Genomic DNA, 25,831 nt, shown 5'->3' with positions numbered 1-25,831 from the left:
CCAGTTCCCTGCCATGCTTTAGTCTGTGTCTAACACCTGGCTGCCTTCCTTCTTTTGAGTTCATGGAGGCACCCTACTATGCTTATTATAAATCCCCCCTTTTGCATTAATTCCTTAAATTAAGTTTCCTCAGACCACATTCAATAAATACATAATCTGTATGTTAATTCACAGGGAAAGATGAAAGTCAGGGACATCTACATTAAAATATTAGCAGAGCTTAACTCTGGATGGTGGACTCTGGGTGAATTTTAGGTTTTATTTTGCTTTTAGAAAAACTTGGAAGACATAAAAGGCGCATGCATCACTCTTATGATATGTTTAAGTCTAATTTTTTGTTTTTAAACTCCTAATTTTGAGCCTTATTATACATGAAATAAAACAGTGGTGGTGGTAATTTAGTCACCAAGTCTTGTCCCACTGTTGCAACCTAATGGACTGTAGGCCGCTAGACTCCTCTGTCCATGGGAAATAAAGTGAAAAACTCAACAAATAATTCTGAAAAGACTGGTATTAATTATTATGACTAAAACTAAAATAAAAATTTAGCAATATGCTCTTTAATGCTTATAAAAGTAATTTCATTTTTCATTTACTTGCTAGGAGAAGAATTTACAAATTTTTTGTTAGTATATAAATCATACTCCATTTGAATAAATATTTTGTGAAGGGAAATATATTGCCCTGAATTGTTTTTTTTAGATTAAGGTAAAGTGAGTCATAAGAAAAGTTACAGGTTCCCAATCTTGACCCTGATTGTGGGTCCCTGCAATATCTGTACCATCAATTAAATGAGATTTCAAAGAAGCTTGACCTATGTTATTATCCCAGGTGGATGGGAGAACAATGAGGAAGCACATTTGATTTCGGAGCTGCCTGATAGTTGGTGGATTAATAGACACATGTTTTTTAATGAAGGACAAGAGGGAAAAAGGATGCAAGTTATCCAACCACCAACTGCTTTCAAAATGTTAGGAAAGTCTGAATCATTGAAACCCAAGATGCCAAGAAGGCATAAGCTAGAATTTCCTTCTGAACTATCATTTTCTGAGAGAAAATAAAAACAGTCAACATGCTAATAATTTGACCAAGTTGGTCATGTGACTAAAAGCTTAAATGTTGAGATAATTCATCCTGAGAACTGTGTGAGTTTATGCTTAGCACAGATGGGTTCACCTGTGTGAATTTCAGTTCTTGTTTAATGCCGTCATCCTTAAGATGAGAAATGGAAGGCTGACATTTTCTGATGCATTTTCTCTGGCAAGTGAACAGAAATAATCACGGGCATGATTTGCCTGATGACACTACAATGGGGTAAAATGAATGATGTCAGCCCGTGGCACCTGCCTGAGTTTGCCCTAGTGGAGAGAAGAAATATTTGATTGAAATGAAAAGCTGTTCAAATGTGTGGCTAACTCCATTTTCCATTTCAGTGGTGACAGTGTGTGTGTGTGCTCAGTGGTTTCCGACTCTGCAATCCCCTGGACTGTAGCCCACCAGGCTCCTCTGTCTTTGGAATTTCCCAGGCAAGAATACTGGAGTGGGTTGCCATTTTCTTCTCCAGGGAATCTTCCTGACCCAGGGATTGAACCCATGTCCCTGGTGTCTCCTGCCTTGCAGGTGGATTCTATACCACTAGCACCACCTGGGAAGCCCATTTCCCATTTTTGTACCTAACCGTAAAAGTTGCTTATATCTGATTCTTAAGTCCATCATAGACCTTGACCAGTCTCCAGTGTAGGATCCAGTGGCTTTGAATTTTGGTGTCAGTGCTTTCTGAGCCCCATCAAACATCATTTAAAGCTGACACTGATTTTTTCCTCAGGTTGCCTCATCAGGGTGGGTCCAGGCTTTGGATTCAGATGAGCTGTTTGAATCCTGGCTCCTAGAGGTGAGCCTGAAAAGTAACTTCATCTCACTGGATACTCAGTTCATAGAACTGAGTAATAACACTCACCTCCCATAGTTGTAGAGAATAAACATGGTGAAAGTAACTGTCACATTCCCTAACACATATTCTTGTACAATATACTTTATATTTTATAGAGAGGCTTAATTTCAGTCCTAACCTTGCCCACCTTGAAAAATTTCCACTATACAGCCTCCGTATCTTTTATGAGAATACTTTGTTCATAACACTTGCATTCACATAATTTCAGGATCACTTAAATATTTGTCATTTAAAGCTTTTCCAGAGCATTATTCTAGAAAATTCTCTTTTTTGTTCAAAGACTAACATGTCATTAATTGTTAGGACCTTGGGGGCCTAGCAAGTCATTCACTTGGAAATATGATTCACCTTCTAGACTACAGAGGTATCACAAACTAAGGATCCACTGTCCTTGCCTCAGATGGTTATTGTGAGAATGAAGTGACATAATCTATAAAACCTTTAGCATGATGCATAAAGATGGCTATATGAGTGACAGTGTTGATAGTGTTAAATGGTCCTGTGTGTGCCAACCAAAACAATAAACTTATAAGGAGTAATTATGTTGCAGATTCATTTCCAATCAAAGATTAGACCATAGCTATAGGACAGATTGCAAATAGGGACCGACTCCTCTGCCCACATGCTATCTGGAATGCTGAGTTAGGAAGGAATCTGAAGCTGCATCTTAGCTCAGTGAAAGAAGGTGTCATGACTGATAAGAGGTGTCCGATCTGAGAGCAGAGGGCAAAGGTTATCCAATGACGTTAATTTAGCATTGCTCTTCTAGGTCAGTTATCCTAGGTGGTGCAGTGATAAAGAATCCATCTGCTAATGCAGGAGATGTGAGAGACCAGGGTTTGACCCCTGGGTCAGGAAGATCCCCTGGAGTAGGAAATGGCAACCCACTCCAGTATTCTTGTCTGGGAAATCTCACGGACAGAGGAGCCTGGAGGGCTACAGTCCAGGGGGTTGTAAAGAGTCAGACACAACTGACACACACAAACACACACACTTCTAGGTCACTTTTTTCCCTTTTATTTTTTGACTGCTTCCTGCTTATATGGAGCAAAAGAGTCTTTGATTCATCTGTCTTACCCCTTCCCATTTCCTAGGATTAAAAAACAACTCTGTGGCAGCAAAAAAAATTGGAGGAGAACAAAATAATAAGCACTATGCTAAAACTTTCATATTAGTTTCCAAAAAATCATAGGCTCCTCCAAAGTCATCATCAATTTTAGAGCTATTAATCCATAAACACTGAATTGGTAAAGACTCTGGACTCATTGGAAAAGACCCTGATGCTGGGAAAGATTGAAGGCAGGAGGAGAAGGAAACTACAAAGGAAGAGATGGTTGGATGCATCACCAACTTGATGGACATGAGTTTAAGCAAGCTCTGGGAGTTGGTGATGGACAGGGAGGCCTGGCATGCTGCATTCCATGGGGTCAGAAAGAGTCAGACACAACTGTGCCACTGAACTGAACTGAAACATTGAATTAAAAATAAGGAAACTAAAGTAACAGTAATTAAAAAGCAAGCCTACCACCTGTTGAGAACCCTGATCAATCAAGAACACACTAATAATATTCTTTATTGAGGGATGTTCTCCAAACACTCAATTAAGAACACCTTCAAACTCACAGCAAAACTGACATAATTTCCACCACCTTGATCCTGCCACCAACATTTTACTGAACTCTCCTATTTTATGGCCCTTTGATAAAATTTGATTACTAGAAATGGCATGCTTAGTTCTCCACTGAACTGCCTTTTTGAGACATGTCATGTGGACATCTCTGGCTTTTATTAAGGGTAAAACGACATGGTACCACAAAGAACACTCTCTTGCCTCTTTATAAAACCACTGCTCTCAACATTGCTCCTCACATAAGGGTTAACACAATGTTAGTCCCAGGACAACTGACAAACTTTCCTTTTAGCCAATTTATTCCTATTTATTGACAGGCCCCTATGTGCCAGCCACTGTTCTAGGTGCTAAGGACACAGCTGTGAACCAAACAAGGGCTTTTCCTTTTCATGGTGCTTGTATTATGTTGCAGAAGCCATGCAATAATGAAATAAACAGATGAGTATGTATTATAATAATGTCAGGAGTGGTTGGTGAGCATTGTATAATTAGCATTTTCTTTGCACTGCCTTTCAGGACACTAATAATATTCTAATAACAATCTTTCTTCCTCTAAACAGTGGAAGTTTTAACTATGTCTATTTTCATGTAGAATAAGATTTCCAGTGTTGCCAAACCTTGAAGAGTGGTCAGACTTAATAGAATCCTGATTTTGAAAATTTACTTCTGTAAATTTTGCTTACACATTAATTTTAGTTCAATGTGACAAAGATTATTAATAGCCCTCAGAATCCCTGGATGGACACCAGGAATAATAATTGTTTGTATTCATAGGGTTTGTGGAGGTAAAGTGAGATGCTGAATGTAACAGCAAGGACACAGGCAGACACCCAGTGAGAGCACAGAAAATATTAGTTATTATAAGTTCATGCAGTTTTAGGAATTCTAGTGAGATGCTGCTAACTCCTTAAATTCTTCTCTGTTTTCTTAAGGGAGCCCCACTACACCACTTGAGTGACTTCTGCTCACTTAAGGTTTTGATTCATGTTTTTTTAAGAAAGCCTGTTGCCTTGGGGGCTTCCCAGGTGGCGCTAGTGGTAAAGAACCTACCTGCCAATGCAGGAGATATAAGAGACCGTGGTTCAATCCCTCAGTTGGGAAGACCAACTCCAGTATTCTTGCCTGGAGAATCCCCATGAACAGAGCAGCCTTGCGGCCTACAGTCCATAAGGGGACGGACATGACTAAAGCAACTTAGCACACACATTGCCTTGCACAGACTATTTTATCTTCTTATATATTTAGCATATTTGTAAATGTCTTTAATGAGCTAGACACCATGCAATGTTCTGTGTGGGAGAGGAGGTCACTAACATGAATGTTACTGTCCCTGACTCTAAGGAACCATCAGTCTTCCTGGAATGTGTGTGGCAGCCTGAATTAATCTTATAACTTCTATGATCTGGCCCAATCTACATTTCCAAATGAATTTTCTATCACAGTGTCTTATGCTATGTCCACATTGAACTATCATATTTCTTAAGCAATACTTATGCTTTCCAAACTCTGTATCTTATCACATTTTATTTCTTCTAACTTTGAATGATTCCCATCCTCACTTTTAGAATAGGTCAACTGTAACCTTCCTTGTGAAATTTTTCTTTATTGTCATAGTCTGCAAGTGAGACTCCTTTGTGTAACTGTGAAAGAAAGTGAAAGTGAAGTCGCTCAGTCGTGTCCGACTCTTTGCGACTCCATGGACAGTAGCCTGCATCAGGCTCCTCCGTCCGTGGGATTTTCTAGGCAAGAGTACTGGAGTGGGGTGCCATTTCCTTCTCCAGGAAACCTTCCCGACCCAGGGTTCGAACCCAGGTCTCCTGCATTGTAGACAGACGCTTTACCATCTGAGCCACCAGGGAAGTGCTTGTGTAACTGTAGCAATGTGTATTTTTGGTGAATGTTGTATCTTACTATAGTCATGGGGCACAGGTAAGGCATGCCTTAGTCATGCTGGATATATATGCAGAAGCTGGTTGCAAGATATTTGGAAGGCAAACATTAGAGATTTGCACTTAATGCATACATAAAACCAGCCTTATTGTATATTGGGTTATTCAAGGGCACCTCCTCTGGCATCAGATCCCAGCCCTAGGACTCCATGTTACAGCCTCAGGCAAGTTACTCAGTTTTCTCATCTGTTAAGTGGAGATAACATAAGTACCAACATCACAGGGTCGTGCAGATTAGATGAGACAATAGCTATTAAGCTATTGACATGATAAGATCCCAGCATATGGTAGGAATTCAACAAATGTTAATTATTACCATTTGCCATCTTGTGAGCTTCTCATTCTCCATGTACCTGTAAGACTTGACTCAGTGCTCATCTTGAATCCAGCTCTTTAGATTCATCTTTCTTGACAGATAAACATTTTATTTTCTTATGCAAATATAAAATTGGGGACCATTAGGAGACTATTTAGTATCGAGAAATGTGGTTTGTGGAACTTTTTGTCTGTCTCAGATAAACCAGTTCCTCAATTGGAGTAGTTCCTACTCTATTCTCTTGCAGTTGCTGTCTAACCACACTTGATGGTCATCTCCTCTTGTTAGCTGGCATTAGTTGAAACCAATTAAAATGCAATTAATAAATGATAACACTGGCATAGGATGATGTTGAATTGTGGCAGAAGTGTTCAGAAACGGAGCTGCCCAGGAGGCCTGTCAGGTTGGCAGAGTAAGCCAGAAACCCATTTAAATGTTTTTTGAAAACAGCTGAAATGGCTTCCTCTGAGCATCACCAGTAAAGCACAAAAGCATCCCAAAGAGCATCTTGATGCAGTGCTGTTTACAGCAGATTTCCCTGATCAAGGACGAATAGATCATTTATGTTATATTTTATGTGTGTGTATATGTGTTAAATAATGCATGCCATCCATTGTAACAGGAAATTTGGATAATAAAATTTGGAAAGTAAAGTACAGGTGAGAAGATTAGAGCCTTATCTGCAACACTACAAAGGATGTGAAACAGCATTTGAGGTCAATCAGAGTTTCTTTGAAATCATTTTTCATGAGGTACTTAAACTGTACCTCATTTGCGGTTTCATGGTTTACAAGTGGACTGTGTAGGCTGGCTGTTGGTTGGGTGAATCCCTTGCAAAATAGAACTGAGAAACATTTGAATTAGGCATGAGACATGACAGGAAAAAACATCACGGCGAGAGGAGCTGGAGAAAGAAAGGGCATTTAGAAAAGTGGCATAGCTGAAGTGGTTAGATGCCCTGGGTTGTTCAGGAGAGTTGCAGTTTAGACTTCTGCCCAGACATCTAATTTATTTAGCACCCCTTTTCACTGTCAATATCCCAGTTTATGCTGGAGATTAAATACCCAGTGGAGTTTAAACAGAATGCTCAATTTCACTTTCATAAACCAGAAAAGAGTAACATGGACCAAAATCTGCCACTGGCTGCTGAAAGTCCAATTTGTCTAATAGGAATTTAGAAGGAAAGGCGAGAGACTGCATGCTGAAAATCCTCAGCACATTCACTTTGTTACTTAGGTAATAAAGATGACACATCTGGGGCTGGCAAGATAATCAAGTGTATTAGTGCCTAATGCAAATTTGGTCCTCTGGAGAATTGATAATGTGTTTGCCTGGGATCTCCTACTGCTCACCTTGTGGCAGAAGTGATGCCTCACTTTTTCAAAGTAGTTGAAAACAGAAAAATGTCATGGCTTCTTATGGACTTTATTCAAGGAGGTGGGCTAAAGTAAGATGTGGTTAAAGGTATGATTCTGGTCCAAAGGCTCAAACTTGTTGCCCTGGAAACAGCCTCTTACTCCTAAGAAAGCACAGCTCACCTGTGGAGTCATCTCCTCAGCTCCTTGCACGTGCACCCAGGAGGGGCTGACTGCTACCTGAGGCCACAGAGCTGTGTCTCACTTTGGCAGCACATATACCAACCCTGGAATGAGTTCAGAAATATTAGCATGACTCCTGTGCAAGGATACTCAGTGTTTTATTTGAGGTTTTGGCCACTGGAGTAAGGCAAGAAAATGAAATAAAAGCTGCCATGAGTGGAAAGAAATAAGCAAAACTGAGTATTCAGAGATGACATGAAAATTGTTCAAGTAGAAGAACTACTGCATTTACATGTACATACCCACACAACACATTAGGATAGTTTAGGAAGACTGCTAGATGTAAGATTATTAAAAGTCAATTGCATAGTAATACAATAGCAACCAATAGTTATAAAGTGTTCATTTGTATAAAATGTTTTAAAATAGCAACAACAATTTATACTGAGGAATAAATTTAACAAAAGATGTCTGTCTTTTATGTAGAAAGAAGACCTAAATAAATGGAGACATGACATGTTGCTAGATATGATGATCAGGTCTCCCATAATTGATCTGTTAACATAGCAATTGAGTTGTTGGTAAAACTCAGTTCAGTTCAGTTCATTTGCTCAGTCGTGTCCAGCTCTTTGCGACCCCATAAATTGCAGCACACCAGGCCTCCCTGTCCACCACCAACTCCTGGAGTTCACTCAAACTCGTGTCCATCGAGTTGGTGATGCCATCCAGCCATCTCATCCTCTATCATCCCCTTCTCCTCCTGCCCCCAATCCCTCCCAGCAGCAGAGTCTTTTCCAATGAGTCAATTCTTCGCTCAGTAGATAGCATCTAAAGTGTAAAGGAAAGGGGAAAAGGCAAGTAAACAGCCAAGAACAGCTTGAAAATAAAAATGTGGGGGAACTTGACCTAGAACTGTAAAGACTTATTTTAATGCTTTGTATTAGTTTGATGTGGGCTTTCCTGGTGGCTCAGCTGGTAAAGAATCCGCTTGCAATTCAGGAAACCTGAATTTGATCCCTGGGTTGGGAAGATCCCCTGGAGAAGAGAACGGCTACCCACTCCAATATTCTGGCTTAGAGAGTTCCATGGACTATCCATGGGGTTGCAAAGAGTTGGACACAACTGAGCAACTTTCATTTTCATTAGCTTTGTGTATGGATACATAAAGAGATCACTTAAACAGGAGAGTCAGAAACAGACCCACCCATACATAGAAAACTGACTTATACAGAGCTCACATTGCAGACCAAGCAGGAAAATGGGCTGTGCTGTTGATTATGTTGGGACCATTGACTCTCTCTGTTCAAATAAGTACAATTGGGCCTAGGCTTTGTATTCTAAAAAAAATCTAGTTCGGGTGACTTAAAACTTTAATAGTGAAAAGAAATCTCTAAACCTTCTGAAATAGAATATAGGATAAAATCTTTACCTCAAGTGGTGAAGTAGCATTTTTAAACAGTTCACACAAAATAGAAACCACAAAGGAAAAGGAAATGAATTTGATGACATTAGCATAAAATTTTATGTTATCAGAAGGCAGATAAATAAAAATAAAACTCAAAAGAAAATGAGCAAAAGACATGAAAAAGTCATTCCACAGAACAAAAAACCACTGATATTAAACATATATGAAGAAAATATTAGACCTAATTAGCAACCAGAGAAATCCAAATTAAAACTACAATGAATTCATGTCTTATACTCATCAGACTAGCAAGGCTGGACAATGCTAGCTGTGATGAGAATGTGAGACACATAGACCTTGTTAGAGTATAAATCAGCACAAACACTTTGGAAAATTACTTGTCATGATTTTTTAAACTTGAAAAATCATATCCCATTCCTTAGCAATTTCTTTCTTAGGTGTATACTGTAGAGAAATTTTTGCTCATGTGTGTAGTGTGCAAAAATATTCTTACTGTGTCCACACAAATGTCTATCCAAATGTCCATTGCCAGGAGAATGGATCAATAATTTGCATAGTTTAGGAGTGAAGATGATTGAATATAACTGCATGCTCCAACATGGATGAGAATCGAAGCACAATGCAGAGAAAAGAATACAAATCACAGAAGGATACACTGAGTTCACCTGATCAAGTTCAAATGTACTAAAATAAGTGGCATATATTTCTAGTTTATGTGCATATATAATAAACTGTTTTAAAAAGACATAGTCCTTGGTGGGGAGGAAGGGAAATAAGAAAAACTATTGGGAAAGGGGCTTTGCCAGAATTAGTCACTTTCTGTTTCTTAAGCTGGCTTGGGCACATGGATGGTCAGTCAATCATTCTTGATACTTTAGCTATTACCTAGACGTAATTTTTTGAATCTATGAAATAGTTCATGAAAAATAAAATTTTAAAAAGGTTCCAGCTGGCCACAGATTTTCATCAACCGATGCAGACAGTCCAATTATTTCCTTATTTACAGCTGGATTTATACTTTTAACTTTGGCTCATCCCTGAACAAATTTACTGAACATGGTCTGGTGATCAGATTAGCGGCTCTCTATAACATTTTAGCCAATCCCAACCTCAGCATATGCATAATACAGTTTTAATGACCCAGAACAACATATTTAGTCATCTAGTGTAGGCAGTTTCCCCATTAGCAATTGCTTTGGAAATCCCCTAGTACGTAATTTCTATTAGTGACTTTATTATGAAATTCCACCACTGCGTGCTGGGGGCTGTATGAGAAACCAGATTTGATGATTCCAACAAATGTTACTTTCTCCATGAAGCCTTTCCCAATGCCTGAAGGCAGACTTTGTTGTTTCCTTCTGCTCATCCCAATAGCATTTCTTTTTTACAAAATGGGGAGTAGTGACTTAGATCTTATAGGTTGCCATGAGGAATAAACAAGATAATGCATTTAGAGTGACAGTAGGCATCAGCAAATATTAGTCATTCTTTTATGTATATTTATATTCTTGTTTTTGTTATTATTAATATTCCTCAGGCTTTATCAGGATACATGGCACAGTGTGACAAACATCAGCTAATAATGTCTAGCTTTGTCTCTCTCCTTAGTTTGTAAACCTGTTGAGGGTGAAAAGTGTCTTCTCATTTCTTTGTGTCCCTGGCACCTAGTATTGCTCCTGATGTGTAGTAAGCACTCAGTACCTATTTCTTGAATTTAATTAAAATAGAATTGGTTTATGGCTTAAAATTCTTCTTCTAAAATTTAAGATTTGCAGATCTAGTCCAGGTTCAAGTCCCCTGAAATCCCCTGATATTCTGGGCCTCGACTCTGAGCCTCAGGAATGCCAGTGGTGTTGGTACTTGTCCCTCACTGGCTGTAATTCAAGGTTGGTGAATGCTGGCAGGGGTCTCATAAACACTTCTTGAGGAAAATGAGAAGTGTTCCTCCTTGGGCAGTTTGCTATTCTGGTAAAATAATTTAAAAAAAAAAATGCTATTCATTAACCACCCGGCTTGGTCAGAAAGTATAGGACCCAAGAGTGGATAAAACCCTCTTTTCCTAAGTCATACTGGTTTCTTGAAAAGATTTGTTTTGGAAAGAAGACAAAGAACTCAGCATTATTGATCATAATATTATAATATTGCTTTCATAGGATAACATAATTTGTTGCTGAAAATAATCCAGAGGACATTTAGAGCTGAAGCCCCATTCAACTGGCTCTAGACTTGAATCTCCCATATGGATCAGTCTGAGAAATAAATGAGAGCTGATATGATGTACAGCAAGGTGAGGGCCAGAGAGTATAGACATTTAAGACATACAGTTAGGCCAAGTCTCCAAAGACCTTACATTCTAATCTTGATCTGTGACTCATTCTAGTTGTATGCTTAGTCACCCAGTCAAGGCCGACTCCTGAGACACTATGGACTGTAGCCCACCAGGCCCCTCTGTCCATGGGATTATCCTGGCAAGAATACTTAGTGGGTTGCCATTTCCTTCTCCAATTCTAGTTGTATAGTCATATGATAAAGTGCTTTTACGAATTTCTATTAGAGAGGAAAATAGTGTGATGTGATGTATAATATAGATCAGTCTGAAATTTTATTGGGAATTTTGTTAGTGTAATTAATAAGCATATAAAATGTATTTTGTTAGAGGGGTTATAAAGATATAATTATGTGGTTACATATTCTTGGAAATAATTTGTGTTATATGAAGAATAGAATACACTAAATCAATGGATTGGGGGAACAGATTTTTAGATAGTAAAGTATTTGAAGGTACTATCAGGAAGGAGAGGAGGCAGCTGTGAGAATGTCTGTTTTTGTGACCACAGCAATGGTGAGAGCCAAGAATAGCGATCAGAACCTTATGAAGTGGGGTTCTCTTGGCTGATAAGGGACTTTTTAAGCACTCTTGGTGGCTCAGGTACTAGTCCCTCCTCATAAAAAGATACTGGGTTGAGCACGATTGCATGCAAAGGAAGTAAGCAGTCATCAAGGCAAAGCAGAATACGGTCTTATCAGCTGGCTTTTGAAGTGGGAGTGGAAGTGAAGGGATGGAATCGATGATATAGTGTGAAAGCAAATGGGGATGGGTTTTTATCATAAGTACAGTAAGTCCCATATATACAAGTTCTGTTCCAAGACTGAGTTTGTAAGTGTAATTTGCTCACAGATCCAACAAAGTTAGCCTCGGTTCCCAACTAACACAATTGGCTATATAGTGCTGTATTGTTATAGGTTTATAATACTTTTCACACAAATAATACAAAAAAATGAAGAAAACATTTTAAATCTTACAGTACAGTACCTTGAAATGTGCAGTAATACAGCACAACAGCTGGCATGTAGGGGCTGGCATTGAGTGAACAGGCCAGAAGAGTTACTGACTGAAGAATATAGAGGAGGTGGAAGATGGTAGAGCTGAAGGATCATCAGCAATAGGAGACAGGGGGCAAGCTGCAGTTTCACTCAAGCCTGATATTGATGGAATGCAAGTTTTGCATATTTGAAAATTTGAAACTTGAGGGTTCATATGTAGGGATTTATTATTAAGGAGTTGTACCATGCTTTTATCCTCAAGAGCCAGGATGCACTGCTCTTATTGGTCATTTTATCCAGTGGTGTATCCATGATACAGATTTAAACCAAGGTTCATTAAGTGGCACGTTAGTTGTAGGTAAGGAAAGGCTAGAAGCAGCCAGTAGAAGAGTCCACATAATACAATGAGTGTGACTTTGGAGTCAGGCGGTGCTTTAAGTCCAGTCTCTGCCACTCACAGGGTTTGACCCCTGGGTTGGGAAGATCCCCTGAAGGAGGGAACAGCTATTCACTCCAGTATTTTGGCCTGGAGAGCTCCATGGACTGAAAAGCCCATGGGGTGGCAAAGAGTCAGACATGACAGTGAATTTCACTTCACTTCATTGCCACTCACAGGACCTGATATCTTGTGTGACTTACTTAATATTTCTGAGCCTGTTTCCTATTTTTCATAAAATGGAATAGAAACAGGTTCTTAAATATACCTTTATTGGTTTTTGTTTTGTATTTTAATTAAGAAGTAGAGTTCACAGCTTCCAAAGAAAGTGAAAGGATTAGTCTCTCAGTCGTGTCTGACTCTTTGCAACCCCATGGGCTGGGGCCTACCAGCCTCCTCTGTCCATGGAATTCTCCAGGCAAGAATACTGGAGTGGGTTGCCATTCCCTTTTCCAGGGGATTTTCCCGACCCAGGGATCGAACCAGGGTCTCCTGCATTGTGAGCAAATTCTTTGCCATCTGAACCACTGGGAAAGCCCCTTATATCTATCAAGTGCCTTTCATTGCAGAGGCTTCAAATTCTCTTTTACTAATAAACATTGAGTATAACTCCAGTCTGCCCTTGTGCTAGAATTTGGGGAAGAAAGATGAATGAGACACTGTTTCATGTTTTTTTCCAAGGAATTTACCCTGTCGTTAAGAAAACAGGTAAACAAATGTAACCATTTTATTTTCAAGCAGGAGTGAAAGAAACTGCTAGCTGCCTTCTAGTACCCATCTGTTCTTCTTTCTTGCATATGAGAACCCCAAATTTTGTTGGGAACATTGCAGTTCAGTTAAAATACTATTTTACGAACTCCATTTGGCAATTAATTAACAGCCTTGCAATTAAGTAACAGCCAATGGGAGACAGGCAGGTGCTCTGTGTGCACCATCTGGGATGTTTCCTGAAGGTTAAGGGACATTCCTTTACTGTCTGTTTTTCTTTTTCTGCTACCTGGAATGTGCTAGCTAGAGTGTGAGCTACCATCTTATACCCAAGGAGAAGGTCCTGTAGGGAGGCAGTGGGGGCAATAGCAAAGCAGATTTCTTCTCGCCCCACCTTCCCCCAACCTAGATCCTTGATGCTCCTGAAGCCAGCTTCCAGCCTTGGGGTTCTTACTTTCAAATTTCATGAGAGGAAAAGTAAACATATATATATTTTTTTAATACTTTTGAGTTTTATGCAACTTCTAGCCTGCCTTAACTGAATCATTATTAATGCTACAGAATACAGTGAGGGATACTAACAAGGGATGGATGACTTTTTATGGGGGGACCAGACAAGGCTTCTCAGGGAAGGTGATGCTTAAGCAGACTGGAAAAGATGAACAGGTGTCGGCTACCCAGTGAGGTGCCTGGACATTAGGAGTTTGGTATTTCTAGATACTGTTAGCCTGCCTTAGGCAAACTTACTGGAAGGAGGGTTTGAGAGGCTCTTATATAAATTGATCCGCCATTTCCCAAAAAAGAGAGAGCTGGGAGAGAGCTGGAGATTTTCATTGAGAGGCTTAAAGAACTTAACAACTGATTGGTTTTTTCAACTTACTGTGTGTGTGTGTGTGTGTGTATGTACGATGCTTTGGAAATGTTACTAACTGTTTTCTCATATTTCTTTTTATGTCTTGACCCTTATCCCACATTTTGATCAACTAACCAGTCTATGTTCACTGGCACAGAAGAAGAAAGTGGCGCAACAGGCAGAAAAAAGGAAATCTTTTCCTGGCTTTTGAGTTTCCAAAGCACAGATTCTGATTAGATTTTTAGATTCTCCAAATAAGAATGGAAAAAAAAGTAAGTCACTGGAGATAGAAGACAGTCAGACAAGAAGCATGGATGAGTCCCTAAGAATGAAATTCTAAGTATTCTGCTCTCTGGACCCAGCCTCTAGCCAAGGTGTGTAAGGCCACTGGAAAACCCAGATTTGAAAACAGAGGGTCTCTTAGCCCTCTCCTAGGTAGAGTCCTGGGTGAGTGACAAGGCTCCAGAAAAGAAGTGATTGTGTTCTGTAGGTGGAATGGATATTACATACTGAGAATACCCCTGAATTCCAGTAGGGCCTGGGAACTGCCTAATGATGGTCCAGAATGTGTGCCCGGAATGGCCCAGAAGTAGCAGACAGAGACCAAAAGTGCCACTAAACCCAGCGAAGTGTCGGGGAGGAGGGGGGATAGCCCAGAGGTAACTAGAGGGCATGTTTCTGTGGGTGTCAACTTGGACAGATGACTGGTAGGATGTGTTGCCAACTCTTCAACCCCTTAAAATTATGTAAGGTTCCCCAAATCTTAGGTGTGATGGATGACCCCACCACAGAAACAGGGAGCTGAATCTTATACTGCTAATCTGGTGAAGAACAGCTAAATTCAGTTATGGAAATATAGAGAAAATAATTGTTTTTGCAGAATTGAGTATGAGGATAGAGATTAAGGTCTGTTGCATATTCACTCATTCAAGAATAATTTATTAAGTGCCTGTGAAGTGGCTAGCACAGTTTTTAGATGTTTGGAATGCTGCAGTGAACAAAATCAAATAAATTCCTGCTCTGGTACAGTTTGAATACTAATTAGGGAGATACACAATGCATAGAAAGCACGTAGATATTGTATTATCCAGTCAGGTAGTCACGAGGATCAGGTAGAGAAATAAAGCAGGGCCAGGGATAGCTCACCTATACTGGAGGGTGAATATTCGCACGTTAATGATGAGGCTGAATAGAAACCCTTGCTTTTGTTGCCAATCTTGCTGTGTATCATATTGATATTGTGTAGTTGATGATAACACGCAATTATTGATGACTCTCAAGGTGGGGGATGCCAGAAATGATGATGAAGTAGGTAAACTATCTGTTAGTACCTTCCAAAGATCAAGGCCAAAGTTGAAGCTAATGCCATATTTTTTGGCTGAACCCCCAGGATGAAGCTGAACTTCAATGCAAGGCTCATGTAGAGTCTCTTTTAACCCTTTATCCACCCCAGTGGGTAAATACCTACATTCAGTTTTCTAGGGTAACACTCAGAGAGGTTATTCAGTTGGGCTAAGATTATATCAAGATTCAGGTCCAGGACTGTGAATTCAAGGCCCTCCCTCTATACTAAATTGGGTAAAAACACTTCAGCAGACTCCATGGGCTCTATTTCTGGACTCTCATAGCTTTGCAGCCAATTGGGGGAGTTTCAAACAGAAGGATAAGCCTGAGAAATCCTCTGCCATCCTAAAGGACATTCTCTTGGACAGGTCAGTCTCAGAAAATCATAGCACTCCCGTTTGGGATGGAAGGTAGAGTAGGGGAGGAGGGAGAGAAATACCTTGGAATGAAACTCAGAAGCCTAGATTATTCTGCAGCAAACCACCATGGGTTACATTCAGCTGAAATCAGTCTGCAAACCGTGGCAGAGGCATTTGTTGTGGTCCTAAACCGGAGGATTAGACAGTATGAAAGGATTTTGGGGATCATCTAGTCCTTGAATTTCCTCAATAGGATGTCTGACTTGGAGTCACTTCACCTTTTCCTCCCTCCCATCTCTTGTTTTATTAAAGAGATGCTCTTACCTGACTCAGCAAAATGCCTGTGTTCAAAGAGATAATCCTGTTCTAAGGTGAGCAAAGGATGATGACGAGACCTTGGGGATGAGTAGCCTCGCGGTGTCTGAAAGGGACATATAAGGACAAAACTCAGGGGTCTCTGTCCATTTCCAAAATACCACTCTATAATGGGAGAATAAGAAAATTGGAGCCAACTTTATCACGGTGGGGGCTTCCTTAATATAGATCTTAACAGTTTGGCAAAGTAATCGGCCAATTGCCTCACAGAATAAGCCTTAATAAAAGAATTCAACCTGAACGGTGTGCTGTTTTATGGCTAGCACATGTTGGCTCACCTGTATGAATTTACTGTGCTTGTTTAATATCCTCTTTAAGATGAAAAATGATGCCAGCTCAGAGTTAACAGCATCTTTTGACGCTGAGAAAGTGCTCCTGTGGATTGAATGGCAGTCGCTCCTTCCTCAGACAGAGATTGAAAACTTCATCCTGAATGTCTTGCACAGGTGATGGCGTCCTGGACAAACATCAGCGTCAGTGCGCAGGTTGATGGAACATTTCATCACCATAGGTACCCTGACTTAGCGGGCTCACTAATCAAGGGTGTCTTCTTTCAGAGAGCCTTTGTCAGCTTCCATCAAACTAGTATAAAGGAAGCTGCTAACTAACTCGTCTTTCAATTTACAGGGTAGCTTTTAAGATATTATCCATCAGATGGCATATTTCACTTTTTCGTTATTCTCTATCTTACTGCCCCTTTGAGTCTTAAAATCCTCTCATAGAAAAAAAATGATAGATTTATGAAGACACTCTACGTGTCAAATTATTCAAAGTTCCCTTAGAGATCCTGAAAGTGATGGAGAAAATGTTATGGGAACACTTCAGGAAACAGGAGAAACAAGATATTTTGATTTTTTTGTGGGACTCAGATCCCCTGCCTATAAACTCAGGGAGAGGCTGAAAGTATCTTCAAGAGCCTAATATCTTGACAGTCTGTATTTTCCCCCAGCTTTTAGGAATAGAGTGTTAGAAGTTTTACTGTTAAGGTGCATAACATTTTATTTCTCATTGTTTTCTCTATAATATAGTGAAAGTTAGGTATGGTCTTGGGCAGAATATAACACTGAATTAGAACTCCATCAGGAGGCTGATTGTAGTTCTAGCCAATGAAAACTGTATGGTGCCAGGTAAATTACTTAGCTTCTCTAAATCTGGGTTCATTCATTTATTAAATGAAAGTGCTAGATTAAATTCATTTTTTTTAGTCCTAAAATATTAGGTTTTGTACACCATTGAGATTTTGTAATATCTAATAAATTATTTTAAAAAAATGACAGAGCTTTCCTGATAGTCTAGTGGTTAAGAATCCACCTGCCTTTGTAGGGGGCATGGGTTCAATCCCCGGCTCAGGAAGATTCCACATGCCACAGGGCAACGAGGCTCATGAGCCACAACTACTGAGCCTGTGTCCTAGAGCCTGTGCTCCACGAGAAAAGAAGCCGCTGCAATGAGGAGCCCAGGCATTGGCCCTGTGTGCAGCAATGAGACCCAATGCAGCAAAAAATGGATGATGATATATAATTGTTACTTTGACCTCTTTCCAACAAGAACAGATTCCTTTAAACAGAAAATGAGTTAACCTGTTGGGGTCTTATATTGAGAGGGGTGGGGGGTAAGAATGCTGGACAGACCTGTGCTTTTCACACTCGTGTTTGTGGACTCCTAGAGTCAATAGATGTATTTTCAGAGGTCTGCAAGGTCCTAAGTCTGAGAAACATTGGTATAGAGACATCAAACCAAGCAGTACCTAGAACTGGAAGTAGGTATGGGGTAGGTACAGGTGGGAGGGAGGTGGAGATAGGTGAGTGTATCCATCTTGTCAGCAAATAGAAGGACATTTAAGCTGAGTCATTTGAGGAGAATTTACTGAAGAGTATTTCCGAAGGTGCTCAGGGTCCAGGAAAACCGTAAAGAAAGTACAGTGTCCAGATACCATGAACACCTTAGATTAGCAAGGGTAGAGAAAGGAGTAATTGCCAGAATAGAAACAAAAAAGAAGCTGTGGCCTTCAACTGGAACACCCCACAGGAGGAGCTGGGAAAAAGCACAACATCACCCTCCTTCCCACCTCTATTCCTCTGCATGTTCACTGAACTCCGCCAGGCAGTCCAGCATGAAGCCAGACAGACCCACCTCCAGAGGGCAGAGAACATGATCCAAAGCAGAGAGATGGGTCTGTGGAAGAAAAATGAAGATTCCAAAGAAGACATGCAAATGGCCAATAAACACATGAAAAAATGCGCAACATTGCTCATTATTAAAGAAATGCCAATCAAACTACAATGAGGTATCACCTCACAGGAATCAGAATTAAAAAAAACTACAAACAATAAATGCTGGAGAGGATGTGGAGGAAAGGAAACCCTACGGCACTGTTGGTGGAAATATAAATTGGTATAGCCTTTAAAAAGAACAGTATGGAGATTCCTCAACAAACTAGAAATAAAAATACCATACGACCCAGCAATACCACTACTGGGCATATACCTTGAGAAAACCACAATTCAAAAATACACATGCATCCCAATGTTCATTGCAGCACTATTTACAATAGCCAGGACATCGAAGCAACCTAGATGTCCACTGACAGATGTGATAGATGAATGGATTAAAAAGTTGTATATATGTATATACAATGGAATATTACTCAGCCATCAGTCAGTTCAGTCGCTCAGTCGTGTCCGACTCTTTGCAACCCCATGAATTGCAGCACGCCAGGCCTCCCTGTCCATCACCAACTCCCGGAGTTCACTCAGACTCACGTCCATCGAGTCAGTGATGCCATCCAGCCATCTCATCTTCTGTCGTCCCCTTCTCCTCCTGTCCCCAATCCCTCCCAGCATCAGAGTCTTTTCCAATGAGTCAACTCTTCGCATGAGGTGGCCAAAGTTTTGGAGTTTCAGTTTTAGCATCATTCCTTCCAAAGAAATCCCAGGGCTGATTTCCTTCAGAATGGACTGGTTGGATCTCCTTGCAGTCCAAGGGACTCTCGAGAATCTTCTCCAACACCACAGTTCAAAAGCATCAATTCTTCGGCACTCAGCTTTCTTCAAGAAGGAACAAATTTGTAGTTTTAGTGAGGTAGATAAGACTAGAGCCTGTTATACAGGGGTAAGTAAGTTAGAAAGAGAAAAACAAATATTGCATATTAACGCATATTTATGGAATCTAGAAAAACAATACTGGTGAACCTATTTACAGTAAAGAAATGAAGATGGAAACATAGAGAATGGTCTGGTAGACACAGCAGGGGAAGGAGAGGGTAGGACAAATTGAGAAAGTAGCATTGACATATACACACTATCACGTGTAAAACAGATAACAAGTGGGAAACTGCTGTATAACACAGTCTGGTAATCTGTAGATCTACAAGTGTGGGACCTTGAGCCTAGGGAGGTTCAAGAGGGAGTAGGTATATAATTATTACTGATTCATGTTGATGTATGGCAGAGAGCACCACAACATTGTAAAGCAATTATCCTCCAACTAAAAAAAAAAAAAAACTTGACACCCTCCTCCCTCCAAAAAAAAAGAACCCAACATACTGGGTAGAGAAAAAGAGAAGTATCAATCCTTTTAACAGGATGACTTAAGTATCCAGCACCATTTGTACTGAAGACAGGTTTTGCTTAATATGATTCTATCATAAAGTACCAAAAATGAACATGCCTCTGTCTCCTCCGTCCTTACAGTACCTAATGCAATGTACTGCACACATGAGAAGCTCAACAAAGATGTGTTGATTTGATTAGATGGTACTTATGCTGTGTGTGCTAAGTCACTTCAGTCATGTCTGAATCTCTACGATCCAATGGACCATTGTGGCCCATCAGACTTCTCTGTCCATGGGATTCTCCTGGCAAGAATACTGGAATGGATTGCCATTTCCTTCTCCAGGGGATCTTCCTGACCCAGGGATTGAACCTGCATGTCTTACATCTCCTACATTGACAGGAGGGTTCTTTACCACTAGTGCCACTTGGGAAGCCCTTACTAAGGCTTTAAATTTGGAAGTAAAATGTGAAGGAACATGATGGTTTCTTAAAACTCATACTTTCCCTTACACATTGGGAGACAGAAGAGAAATAAAAATGTTTTAGAGTTAGGGTTGGCCATGAAGAAGTGAAATAAAAAACAAAAAAAGGATGCCAGAATTTAATTTTGTTAGCCAGTATTGGGAAGGTCATTTTGGTTTACAGTGCCATTTCAGAGTTGCTATCTTAATCAAGTCTTCAAAACACACCTGTGAGTTGTTGCTGCTCTTGTTGTTTTTACCCCTACTTTATAGATGAAGAGAATGAGGCCGGAGGAGGCTGAGCAATTTGCCCAAGAGCAGGCTGCTAGTAAATAGTGCTGATTCCCATGCTGATTCCATCACACTGTTCATTACTTTAAAAAGATTAATACCAGACTCCCTGAGGGGGGATGTTAGACTACTAATTTATTCATCTTCTACCTTTTCTTTCTTGTAAGTGGAAAATATGACAATTTTATTTGCAACCTAATGGATTACTTTTTTTGTGGGGGGGGCATTGAATTTAAATGATATCATCAATCATCTAGCCAGATGATGTATGGCTTCAGGAAGCAAAGTTAAAAGTGTTTAAGCAGTAAAACATATATTTTATTTCTCTTTTGCATTTTAACAGAATCAGAATACAGTACGTATACCAACACCTATTTGTTATTTGCAAACAACTATATTTATCTTGTTATTTTCTTTAATTGAGCAAGATTTCATATCAGATTCAGAGTCTGCAGATAGATTGTTTGGAAATAAAATGTCAAATTTCTTGTTCACATACCTAATTTCTCTTTGACCTCAGAGAATTCCCCCAATCTAATGAAACTGCTAGGTAGAGGAATGAGGAGAATCTGGCTGCTCTCAGGCAATTTTGTTCCTCTTTATGTATTTTCATGATATCTGTTTTGCAGCTACTAAATGGTGGTCACAGGGATACCCATCTGTCATGCCTAATTAGGGACTAGAAATAGGTCTTCAGCAAATATTTCATTAAAAATGAGATTTCCAAGTAGTAGAAAGATGTTACACCCAAGCTATAATGGCAAGCACCTTATAGAAATATCACAGCAAAATAAGGGGAAATGAATCATATATTATATTATCCAAATTTTAATTAGACTCCGAGAATGTTAACATGAGAAGAGAGCTCAGAGAGAAAGTGGCTGGGAGGTAGAGAGCTAAACATCCATTTAAATAAATTTGCTTCGTTTAATAACCATGACATAATTAGAAAGTTGAACTAGTTATTGTCATATATATCCAAGGAAGCAGAGGCTCAGAGAGGCTTTATAATTTTCCAAATGTCACACAGCTAGAAAATGGCATAACTAGGGTTCAAACCTGAGTTTACCTGCACTGATTGCTCAAACTCATACCAGTGGACCAGCTACATTAATAAGACAAGAACCTCGGTTTTCTGACTCATAGTGCAGTGCTCTTCTAACTCACTATGATGCCTCCAAGCAAGGATGAACCCAGAACCTGAGAATGAAGCTTGAGGCTTTGACCGTTCTTCTCCCCTTAGTAAATCTCCCATAGCCTCATAACATCACATATATGAGCATTTATTTATTATGTTTGATGTAACCCATTCAACATATATCAAGGAGGAAGTCTTAAAGAGATATCCACATCTGTTCTCTCTTCTTTATTATAATCATCTTGTTTCTTATAATATTCAAAGTTTATCAAGAATTGTAGTGGTATAAAGTTATGACCAATCTAGATAGCATATTGAAAAGCAGAGACATTACTTTGCCTACAAAGGTCCGTCTCGTCAAGGCTATGGTTTTTCCAGTGGTCATGTATGGATGCGAGAGTTGGACTGTGAAGAAAGCTGAGCACTGAAGAATTGATGCTTTTGAACTGTGGTGTTGGAGAAGACTCTTGAGAGTCCCTTGGACTGCAAGGACATCCAACCAGTCCATTCTGAAGGAGATCAACCCTGAGTGTTCTTTGGAAGGAATGATGCTAAAGTTGAAACTCCAGTACTTTGGCCACTTGATGCGAAGAGTTGACTCACTGGAAAAGACTCTGATGCTGGGAGGGATTGGGGGCAGGAGGAGAAGGAGATGACAGAGGATGAGATGGCTGGATGGCATCACCGACTCGATGGACGTGAGTTTGAGTGAACTCTGGGAGATGGTGATGGACAGCGAGGCCTGGCGTGCTGCAATTCATGGGGTCGCAGAGAGTCAGACATGAATGAGCGACTGAACTGAACTGAACTGAATATAATAGATATATATTGTATAAAGCCATGCATCTGCATGAGTATCATTGAATTTGGAAGCTAAAAGATTTGCTGGGGATGATATAATATTTCTTTCTACATTACTGTATGGAAGTTAAGTCCCAGAGAACTTCAGTGACTGATCCAGTCATCCATTTACCTCAAGTTCTAGAATCCAGGTTTTCTGATCTCCAGACGAGTAATTTACTCCCTCACATAAGTTTGTTCTAGAAACAATAACAACAAGAAGATATAAAAAATAAATAATCCCAAGGCATGGTATGCTGAAGTAGCAAAACTCAAGAAAACTAAAAAAGATCCCTATTGTTATCTAGGTAGAAAAAGCAAAAGGCACTCAGGAAGAAAAAAATCAGACTGGCCTAAAAGTTTGGAGGTATTAGAGCAATATCTTTAGTGGTCTTAGAAGAGAGAGTAAATGAAGTCAAACTGTTCATTAATAAAGGTAGGAGGAAACAGCTTGTCAAACATTTGAGCTATAGATGATAAAGAAACCAAGGCAACCATGAGAATCAAATGAAGAGCTTTGGCATTAGAAAACCATAGTAAGAAAGAATGTATTCATAGACTCTGGCAATCAAGGTTGAGGACCACAATGTAAATGTTATACTTGACAAGGTAAAAGTAATAACACAACTGACAAAACCTGAGATGTGAGGTGGTGAGGGTTTGGAGAGAAGTGAGAGATGAATATACACTACCATCTTCAACTTTCATATTGAAGTCTCACTGATTCAGTGCAGCATTGTTAAACCAAGAAAAGGAGACATATGTACATTCTGTGTAGTTACAGAAAAAATGCCCAGAAGAACAAAAAGCAGAGAGGAAATGAAAATTTGCAAAACAAAATGTACCCAAAATACAGACCATCTAGTCAAAGATTGAAAAAAGGCACAAAAATCCAGATGAGTTTTATGCCTCATTTATATAAAAATCAATGCATCTAAAAAGATTTATATATCTTTACCCACATACACTACATTGCCTGTTCATAAAGATGCCATATGGATTGAAGTGGGAAGGGAAGGGGAGAGCTATAACTTTAGCATTTATTTTACAGGACATTTATATATGTTTTATAACATAGTAAATATATCTTAACAATTAAACAAATAAATGACATATGAACCAGTAGAGATTACCTTAAAATTTTACCAATGATTTGGACCAAAAATTTTGGGATATGTATACTGTGTATACTCCCTCCGGGGCACCTACAATTGACTGTTAAAATGCTGTCATCTCAATGTCCCGGATTACTGTCATACACTAGGATACCAAGCCAGGCTGCCGCTGCCGCTGCCGCCGCCACCACAGGCTTTGCACACTTCAGGAGTCACTAGCAGTTCCTACACCCAGCCTGGGTCAACACAGTTCTATTAAACTGTGTGAGAATTTTAATATTCAATCTCTAAACTTCATATTCTTCCACTTGTTTTGGTTCATCTACATAGGAAAGTATTTTGATAAAAATTAGAATTTTTATTATCCCACAAATGGTGCAAGCAAAACTTAACAATTCTCTTTTCAGAAAGTAGAGTATGAGAGCAAGTTAGAAAAAGAATTTAACAAAAAGTAGGTAAATTCCTCGCATTTTAGAAAGGAGGCTATTATGCATGACATCTGATCTCACCAAGAGCATGTTTCAAACTCCTTTCCAATTTTCTCTTTGGAGCATGACCTTGCAACCAATACCACATGTATTTTAACAACATTTATTTATGTTTCTGTTTTTTTTAAATACGAAAAGATACAGTTTTTACAGTATGAATCACATTTTCAACTTTTGAGCTGCATTTGAACATCCATGAGAATTTTAAGCAGGAATACTGAATAACAAGTGACTTATTGTGTAGGTGTGTGAAAAATTCTAATTCTCTATGAAATGCTATTTTTCTGTAAGATAATTTACTGAGAATAGAAGTTTAATAACTGCTGTGTGATAATGATTTGTGATGTTATTGATGGTTTTGAAAATTACTAATATGCAATCTGGGTATCTATAATAAGGTGCAGACAAAAACGTGTGTTTTGGTATGTCTGTTTGAGCTGAGGGATGTGTGTTTGCAGTCATAACAACTGCAGGATGACAAAACATAGCAGGAATGATCCTCTTACTCCTACCACTTTGTGTCCGCCTCAGGCTACTGAAAACTGTGTTAAAGCCAGGAGGGCCAGAATTTACTATGCATGAGGGTACAGACCCAAGAGTGGCTTCCATGGTGGCTCAGTGGTAAAGAAGCAGCCTGCCAATGCAGGAGACACAGGTTTGATCCCTGCATCAGGAAAATGCCATGCAGAAGGGATGTAACCCGCTCCGGTGTTCTTGCCTGGGAAATCCATGGAGAGAGGAGCCTGGCAGGCTACAGTCCGTGAAGTCTCAAAGAGTCGAACAGGACTTAGTGATTAAATAGCAACAACAACACAACTCACAAGTGGTTCTGTCATGAACTTTGTCCGATTAGCATCCCTGCGATCTAGTCACTTATTCAACAAGTATTTATTAAGAATCTAATGTGTCAAGCAGAGCTACCACTGGGGATAGAGCAGAAAACAAAGTTATGATTTCAGTGTTTTAGGTAATGTTTACAGGTGGTTTTTAACAGGGAGCAGACTCTAAACTGGAGGTTTATTAGATTATATGCATGGGTTCAACACATGGGGAAGGGAAAGCAGGAAGAAGGATTGGACAGAGGGACTACAAGCTGCACTATAATCTTAGCAGATTATAAACATCTGGGGCCCACTACCCCATCCCTCTTCTCCAGAACTCCTTGTTCCTGGGATTCCCTTATTGCGCCTTTCAGGGCCTGAACTAACCAGCCAACCAAGTCACTTGCCACTGCCCATGGCCACATCTTACCTTGGGCCACATCTCTTTGCACACAAATAGGATGACGCGGTAAACTGGCCAAAGCTCTGCCCATGGATAGCATTTCCTCTCATTGTCCATCAAGGACACCTCTGAATGAGGTGGAGTTGCTGTGACTGTTGGTGTGTAGCTTTCATTCCTATACCAAACTAACCTCCCCATGAACCATGCTTGGGGGTTATTTTCCATTAATGGATCATGAGGGATCTCCCAGGAGTCTCATGTTGAAGTGTAGGTAAGGGAGAACTGCTGTTGCGAAACAGTGGTGGCTGACACGTGGATCTGTCCTAACGCTTCTTGTAGCTTGTCTGTGTACTCTAGAATCGCTCATGCTCAATCCTGGCTGTGTCACTTCCAATTTAAGATGAATTGCTGCTGGCCCCATCCAGTTTTATGACTTGATGGGTCTGATGAAACTCAGGTCATGATGGACAGTTCTAGCTGTATGGCCATTTGATGCTCTATAATCTGTCTT

Source organism: Bos grunniens, chromosome 3 (genome assembly GCF_055505025.1).
Source record: "Bos grunniens cultivar Pamir isolate PY7600 chromosome 3, Bosgru_T2T1.0, whole genome shotgun sequence".
In the NCBI taxonomy this organism is placed as follows: domain Eukaryota; kingdom Metazoa; phylum Chordata; class Mammalia; order Artiodactyla; family Bovidae; genus Bos; species Bos grunniens.
This window is presented reverse-complemented; position numbering follows the sequence as displayed.